Source organism: Argiope bruennichi, chromosome 9 (genome assembly GCF_947563725.1).
Source record: "Argiope bruennichi chromosome 9, qqArgBrue1.1, whole genome shotgun sequence".
Taxonomy (NCBI): Eukaryota; Metazoa; Arthropoda; class Arachnida; order Araneae; family Araneidae; genus Argiope; species Argiope bruennichi.
In genome coordinates this window covers 109,730,380-109,739,615 of record NC_079159.1, presented here as the reverse complement: position 1 = coordinate 109,739,615, position 9,236 = coordinate 109,730,380, and the positions used below count along the sequence as shown (strand labels likewise).

At 31.5% G+C, this 9,236-nt stretch overlaps 1 long non-coding RNA gene across 1 annotated transcript; it reads right to left on the bottom strand.

The window, feature by feature from the left end:
• Nucleotides 1–1,729: 1,729 nt before the first annotated feature.
• Nucleotides 1,730–7,733, bottom strand: LOC129985115 (uncharacterized). The gene is made up of 3 exons (XR_008785535.1): nucleotides 7,540–7,733; nucleotides 3,417–3,617; nucleotides 1,730–2,456 (listed from the first exon to the last, which is right to left on the bottom strand). It is a non-coding gene; the product is annotated as an uncharacterized LOC129985115 (long non-coding RNA).
• Between the last annotated feature and the right edge of the window lie 1,503 nt (nucleotides 7,734–9,236).

Genomic DNA, 9,236 nt, shown 5'->3' with positions numbered 1-9,236 from the left:
ACTAGCAAGATATTCAGTTTTAGTAATAAAATTAGAGTTCGATTTGATTGTCATTTCTGAAAAGTCAAATTTGAGTAAATTAAGTTCTGAATTCGATTTAAAATCAGGCTTAATTTCTACCAAAATGGCGAAATTAAATTGCAATGCAACTTATTGGAGCAGAGGAATTGATTACACAATACCAATTAGTTATTCTACTCTTGAATGAATATTTAAACCGTACAGGAGAAAAACATCCAGGAAACTTACAAAATATCCAATTTGAGTTATTTAATTCTCTTTAGAAAGCGCGTATGTTTTCTTTAAAGATTGTTTTATTGACCAAATTGATTAAATTTAGAATATTTTTTTATCCGCGTTTCTTGTAAGTTACACTTTAATTTAATGAACGGAATTGTAGACTGCCAAATTAGTGATAAGAAACAAAGTTATTATCCATTACATTGTTTAAGAATGAGTTTAACATTTCCAAAACTGAAAGTACAAGATAAGCATCTTTATAATATGAAGCGAAGTAATAATTAGATGGACCAAGGCAAGCAATCCCATTCCCATCCTCTTACCAGCCGGCTGGCACCTATCTCTCTCCCTCCACTCTGCTTTGCTCGAGGCATGCTTAAAGGACACTTTTCCCTCCCTCTCATCTTGGTTGACGATTTAATTTTCCTTTTGGGAACCATGTTTCTCAGGAAAAGATTTTTCTCGAACCCATTTATGAGCGAAAAACTCGTGACTTGATTTATTCATGCAAGGTAAGAAAATGAAACGGAATTGGTTCAAGGTTAGTTCTGTAAAATATTAAATATAGCGAATCGGAATGACTTGACTATCAGAAACTATCGCTATCAATGTTTGTGCCCCCATAGTTCTTGAAAAATCCCACTTGGTATTGAAACCCTTTGTTTTAAAATTCGGGGTTTGTATTCCTAAAGTTTTCACTTCAATATTATAAAGCAACTTAGCTTCATACTTTCAGCATTGAAAAATTCCGATTTTTAGACATTTAATTGGGCTTTCAATTAATCTAATTTGATATACATCGAAATTTGTTAACATCGAAGCATTTAGTTTAAATTACATTCAAGCTGAATTTCAGCTGAAATGTGTTGCTATGGGTATGCTTCCTGCCTATTAACGCGCTTCATGCTTGAAATTAATGGCTCAAAATACAATTCGTTATACGCGCTTTTTACTATTCCCAAAATTCTCTCCAAATATTCATATCTGTAGAATAACTAGTTGGTACTACTTAACCGCGAATTGCTTTAATTGAACCCATTGATAACATGTCAGTGAATTTGCATAGATTTCCTCTAGATAATTTTAGTTTATTTAAATGAGATAATTAGACTGAAGCCTATTGAACATCCATTTTAATATACTAATTGTGTAGGAATGTGAATACTATTTGGGAAATATAAGGCTATTTCCCATTGCTATTTCAAGAGAAAGATATGTCTCTTGATATTTCAAGGACCCTGATGCATTTGACTGTGGCATAAAGACTTAATTCAAGTGTAAACACATGCACTTCGTACCAAAATGGCAAAGAGGTTTTAGTATTCAAAGCTATTAATTTATTCTGTCAAATTTGTGGATGTTTTAATGAGTGTGCAGTGATGGTAGATTTCGACAGATTTTTTTTGTTGTATTTACTCGACCTAGCAATCAAATTAAATTTAAAATTCCTGCATTTAAGTTCTGAATTGCTTCAATTCTGTGACTTGAAAAGCAAGTTTTCATTAATATACTTTAAATGAACAGTTAATTTGATTTTTATCCGATTCTAGATCGGAATGTTCTTTTTACGGATACATATGCGGTGCCAGGTGTTTCACTTCCTGCCATTGAGCAGCGCTTCTGGCGAAGGAAACGAGTTGCTTCAGTTGACGCCAAGACGCGGTGATGTGAAGACGAACTATTACTTCGTGTTGTTTAAAAGACAAACTTTTATGTTAGCTTTGAACCTGATTATCGTAATTTCATCCTGTAAATTGGTTATCTTCAGTTTGTTCATAATTTGTGCATCATTAACGTAACTATATCGTCACTCGCTAATTCTCGAATATTAAATAATTCGAACTTTTTATTGCTTGGCTATCACCCCCACAAACATATTTGCAGAATTTGAACTCAAGAATCTCAATTTTAATCAGTTAGCGACAACAGGTTGTGAACTTGCTCCAAGTGTCCAAAATAATTTTCAAACTTAATAGTTAATTTAAATGAAAAATACATCACCCATGACAATCGATTTTTCCATTTAAGCTTATTTACAAAGTATTGATGCTCCAAGTTTTATCAATACTTGAAATAACTTGCCAGTAATAAATCTTCTTTGACTTTGGAAGTTCGTTGGGTTCAGGAAAAGATTACGGCTAACATCCAGATTCTAAAATGCAGAATATTCCTTTAAACATCCGTAGCCAGCGAGTGAAGCGTCTCATGCCTGTAAACTAAATTTCGTTCCATTAAATATTAAAATACTAAATTTAGAAAATAATAAATTTAGAACAAAGATTTTGAACTAATTGAATATGAATAGATGATACAGTTTGTATAACGCCACATTCCTCCACTGTAAACCCGATTTAACTATTCTGGAATCTAATAACTAGTTAACTTTCAGGTTCTTGGTATAAGAATGTTTACTCAAAAGATCCTAATTTAAATCTACTTAACATAATGGTAGACTCAAGATACAGAATTTTCAAATATGTACTGAAGTTTGATAAATATACAATTAAAATTGCATGCTAGTCATTCAATAATAGTTGCCGTTAAAGATGCTTTGAAATAAATTGTATGATTAAATGCAAGGCAGACATTGAGAAATTTAGTTATTTCTACCATTCTATACGACAAATGAAAAATTGATTGTTCTGTCTGTTCCGATTCGGAAACTTTATGACTTACGAATGAATATTTGAGGATCCTCTAGATTTCGATAATTTGAAATTTAAATTGATTTTGCACTTGTTTAGAACACTTCTCCGTATTAAATTTTTTTGCACACCCAGAACTAGAAATAAAGACTTCTTGCATAAATTTAATAGTTAAACAAATTTAATTTAAAATGTTTATATTCTCTTAAATTTCCCTCAATACTATTACGCATAGGCACAAGATTTATGATAGTTAATTCAAGGGACGGAATTTTAAAATCTTACGCAAATTCTTATTCTGGCAGTGTCAAGATCACTGTCGCTCCCACGTGACCTTGTGATCAAAGTTGAGCTGCTGTATAATTAGTTTATCCAAATGCAATTCATTAATGGTATTTTGTGGCGATGTTAATTAATTTTAAAACTAGTTTAGCCATACTATTTTATCAAAATTTGTTTATGATTTATTTTAAATTCATGATTTGTTCTTTGTTTTAAAATAGGCAATGCGAGTTTAGATATTTTACTTACATTTATCATCAGGACTGAAGTATCTTGTAAAGCAACTTTTTGATTGCCAGCAAGATTGCGAATGACAACTGATGCACCTTCGGTCGAGGATCCTCTCTTCGGTTTTTGATAATGCAAGCCGAGTCTTGCATTATGCAGTTCATGCATATTTATTCTTTTCTCAGTGCAACAAAGGTAGAGGATAAGCTATTAGACGATGACCTGTGAAAGAAAAAATTTAGGTTAAATGAGCTTTACATTTTAAGAAACAAGATTCAGAAAAGCTTCAATTTTCCTAAAAGGTGGTATAATACAATTTTCATGTTTACCGGTGCAAAACTAGTCAGTTCCACGTGAAATATGAAAGTTTCTATACAGCGATAAAATACAGAAATTAATCAAGTGAGCTGTATGTACGAAAGTGATTTTGTTTCATAAACTAATCACCTCGGACAATCCGCTGGTTTGCCAAGAATAATGCTCTTCATATTTTTCGCGTAACTTGTTCGCGTATCAGCCTTTACAGCAAAACTATTCCGATAGCCACATAATTCGTTATTATCGAAGTCTTACGATATTAATTTGTACTATATCTAATTTGCTATCGGTTCCTGAAAAATTTAAATTTGAATTGGAAAACTTCAATAAACACGCTTTACAGAAACCAAACATTTTTTAAAAGTGATTATACCAAATTGATCGTTCATCAATGTAAAAAAATGTCTTAAAATAGTTAACATTTACTAGATAGGTCAACCATTTTTATTGCCGATTGATGCATAGATACATGCGGTACATGCATACACACAAATGTACGTAGAATCGAATACAAAAATTTCAGACAACAGGTAAAGAAAATTCGCTACAGAATGGCGTTTAAACTATGAAAAATTTTAAAAACCACATTTTTAACAGTTAAAATTCCGAAGTCCAAACAAATTGTAAAAACATGAGAACGGTTAAATCCGTAATGTTGTCCCCGAATTTGTCGCCAATATGGTAACCCAAATAAAGCGGACGGATTTATTCTTGGTAATCTCAATATTGATTTCTTGAAAACATTTCGCTTGTTAAGTTCTACATCAACAGCAAATTTCTAAGAAATGAATCAAAAATAACCGACATAACCAATTAAAGAAATTACTTCTTATAATAAAAAATATTACTAATAAAACGTAGTATTTTTAAAGAGAACGACGAACAAATATTTCTCCTTTCGCAATCCTCACGGAATCATTTTATCCTTTTTAAAATGTCCATGTATTTAGTCAGAACAGAAGCTAAAAACATCTGTATGAACCTTTCGAATCTTTGATCTTTATTTCAATTTTTTTTTAAATTTAATTTTATCTACCTCCTCCAAACTACCGCAAGTTTCAATTTTAGAATTCTTACAATAAGGAAAGCAGTATTAAAAACAAATTTAACTTAAATCACTAATAAACAAAGATTAATAGGAAGCATGTGTAAAAGTAATAAAATATATGGAATTATAAATAAGAATAGGGTTTGCGATCTATTTCTACCATTCGACTTCTGGAATTTTTTTTTCTTAAGGTAAAGTGCATTAGAAATTTCATTGCCTTTGATGCAATTATGCATGGTCATTAGATCCAAAACTAAGCGCACTCTTTCATAAGATTAACTTGATTGGAAATTAGAATCTAAAAAAATTAGGTAATTTAAAGAAATAAAGTAGCATAATGAAAAATATTTCCGGTAAGTTCATAAAATTTTAAACAATATTTTAAATTTTAGCTTTTACTTGCAATGCTGTCTCAAATAATGAAAAATTTTTTGTAGGAAATTGACATTTTACAATTCAAAACACTCGATAAATTGCGATAATCTAAATTTTTTTGTATTTAAATAGAGATATGACAGCGAATTGAGGAACATCAGCTTAGAAGAAAGTGAATTTTGTTGGAAAAACTGAATATAAAATTAAATGTATTTTAATTACTACTCCTTTTCGAAAATAGGAAAATATTTGAGTTTCCAGAATTTTCTTATCTATCAGTTTCAAGGTAAAATATTTTGGGGCAATGAGCTAACGAAGGTATTACGTTCCGGTTTACATTGCTGGCGAAGCAATAGGATATTTTTTAAGAATTATGCCGAGTACTTTCTGTAGAAGCAGAAAATATCGTGTGTCCGATTTATTCTATTTCCTCTTAAGAATTTTTTTCGAAGAAAAAATAACCATCTTCAATGTGCTAGCGAAGCTATTAAGTTCCTGCTCCCTCTGCCAGCGAAGCCATTGGGTGTTTTTAAGATAAAACAATTCTACCCTCTACTTTCTTCAGATTAAAGCCTCGCACGTTCGAATATTACTGTCGAAAATACCGACCGGAGCAGACGGCTTGCAAGAATTCGTTAATTCAGAATTGAAGCGATTCAACAATTATGACTCAGAAAGGTTCAAAAAGAAATTCTCTTGAGTGAAGCAGTAGTGATCAATAAATCCGAATTTTAATAAAAATGGCGAATAACTTTCACAGCATTGTTTATATGGTCAGCAATCCTGATTGGCGACTTGTCAGCGTTGACATCCTTGGTCAAGTATGGGCCACGCTAATTTAGGATTTTACCGAAGATACTGTAAATTGGATTTTAAATAGCTTCAGGTGTAATTACAGGCCCGGTTTTCTATATTAGTTTATAGTCCAAGCTTTTTAGAAATTTAAAGAATAAAACTTGAACAAATTCAAATACGCATATCAGATATTTCCTAAAGGAAGTATTTAAGGATTGCAATGGCATAGCTGCTGCGAAGCAGTTAGGTAATATAAATTTCAAGTTCTCTTTGCCCCATTTTGAATTTTTAAAAGGAAATTTCTTATTCATTTTGATATCTATATAACCAATTTTTCAGATACTAAATATTACGACCTACTGAAATAAACATTTGTTGCATTTCACTATCAGCAGGGTTTCTATATGCCATGCATAGGTTAAAATAAAAGTTACATTTTTAAAAACTACATTTAAAGCAAAATTATTTAGAAACTTCAAATCTCTTTAACGCGTTCTAAATACTCCTAATTATGAATTTTGTCTACTGAAAAAATAAAACCAGTTAATTTATCAAAGACACAAAATTTTTTAATCTCAACATGTTAAGTATATTGTTCAAAATTTAAAATATGCTTTGTTTTATGTATACCCCATTGTTAACCAAATAAAAAGAATTAGTTTGATGCAATTCAAGTTGCGTTTAAAAGCAAAACTATTTTTGAACGGACCTCTTAATTTTGTTCCCCGGTCAGATGAAGACGAACTACTTCGCTCTCCAAATTTTCGTACCACATCAGCGGGGAAAAGTGTGGTCGTCGAATTCCGATTTAGTGCTTACCAGACCCGCGTACAGAATGAATTAGGAAATATGATTCGAATTTTGGAACGAAGCCTGAGGCCTTACTACAAAATCATTCCTGCACAGCTTAAAATTAGATTCTGAAAATATTCAAAGATGTCACAAGATGACTCGTAGATCCTAGGTAATTGCCTACTTCGCCTATTTAATAACCCACCCCTGTGCATTAGCAATGCATGCCCCAAAAAGAAGTGATCCAAGTAAGAGATTATATTCATAGGTCGATAAAAACCATAATCGTATTGCATTGTAGTTTCTAATAAATGTTCAGGAATTTGACGTTGTTGCTTAATCTTCGACATATTGTCAAGGCTCTAACTTATAATTTGTATTCATCTACCAGTTTATAACGGGAGAATTTTCTACTTCACAAGAATAAATGTTTTGATAAAAAATTTGCTTTACTATATTAAGATTTGAAAAATCAATATTTAGTTTATTATCAAACTTGTGAAGTTTTCCAGTACACGTTTTACACTGAAAATAATTCACGTAAAAAATGGAAATGTAATTAATATATTAATGATACTTATCAGCCGTTTAATTATAATTAAGTGATTCAAATATTGGATTAATTATATTATAATCTGAAAAGCACAACTATAGAAGCTTTCAGAGCTCTAGAACATCAGGAAGAAAATAAAAGGCGTATTGGAAATTTCATCTTGCTATGCACCAATAACTAAAACAATTAAAACAATAACACACTATGAACTTACTGAAAAACAATTCGTAGATCAAAGAAATACAGAAAACTGCAAAACTCACCAAGTTGAGATATAGGTAATGCATGCTGAAATGTCCGATGAAGTTATTCGTGGATACGTTGTAGAACTATTTGCTATCATAATACAACTGAATAATTCATTAAAATAATGCAGGGCATTTCATTTATAAGTAACTGCGCAAACTTTAGACTTTCATACATCTCTAAACAACTTAAATTTTCACAGATCAAACATACTCGCACAAACGAAAAGTCAAAGGGAAAGAAGACTAAAAATCTTCATTTTATAGCAACTGATTGAACCTGTAGTTCAAAAATTTCCTTCTTTTTGGACTTCTCCCGAACGGCACTTTTCAATGAGTCAGATGACAACTTTTTCAGATTACGGACTTTGACTCCAAGTGAAACTGTTTAACAAGATTTTAAACAACTTCTTGTAACCTTGAAAACAATTTTAAAACAAATATATTCATTTTTTCTTATTAATTATTCAATCCACTGGGATTGGTTATAAAATTTAGGCTTAGGATCGAAGGACTGTTGATTCTAAATCTGATTCTATGGAAGATGATGAGGTCTGATGCACGTTAAATCTGTCGTTAATTATCATTTTTAAGCAGCGTTCACACGAAGCTAAGTATTGCGCGCAGTGGAAGACCACGCCTTCCCCAGGAACATCACATGATCCAACCGGACAGTGGTATTGTCCAATTGCGGTCACGTGATCTTCATGAAGTAGGCGTGTCCTTCATTCGCGCTCAATAGTTGGCCTCCTGAGAACCTGCTTTACTGACACACGGATAGACTCTCTGAAACAGATTTCGTTAAAAATAGATATATTTTGTGATTAAATTTTATTTTTGCACTGTGTGATTGGGTATGATTTATAGTAACAGTACGTACAATGGAGAAAATATTTTTAAAAAAATTATAAAAAAAAGAAAAAGAAATATATATAAAAATAAATTTCGATTTCAGACTCGAACTGAAGACCAGCAAAACAGAACGCCGCGCCGTACCGATCTAGCCACCAATTCTCTTATCCCGGGAAGGTCTGAAGAGTCTAAGATTCTCATTGCGACTATCCAAAAAAAGTTTTAAATACGGTGCCAATCTCGTCTAAAAGCACAATGCTAAGAATAATAATGACATGTGCGCATGTGCGCGAACTTGATTATTAAAATTTCGATTAAAAATAGATATATTTTGAGATTAAATTTTATTATTGCACTGTGTGATTTTGAATAATTTATAGTAACAGTAGGCACAATGGAGAAAATATTTTTAAAAAAATTTAAAAAAAAAAGAAAAAGAAATATATATATAAAAATAAATTTCGATTTCAGACTCGAACTGAAGACCAGCAAAAGAGAACGGCGCACCCTACCGATCTAGCCACCAAGTCTCTTATCCCCGGGAGCGTCTGAAGAGTCTAAGATTCTCATTGCGACTATCCAAAAAAAGTTTTAAATACGGTGTCAATCTGGTCTAAAAGCAAAATGCTAAGAATAATAATGACATCTGCGCATGTGCGTGAACTTGATTCTTAAAATTTAGATTAAAAATAGAAATATTTTGAGATTAAATTTTATTTTTGCACTGTGTGATTTTGAATAATTTATAGTAACAGTAGGCACAATGGAGAAAATATTTTTAAAAAAATTAAAAAAAATGAAATATATATAAATATAATTTTCGATTTCAGACTCGAACTGAAGACCAGCAAAAGAGAACGGCG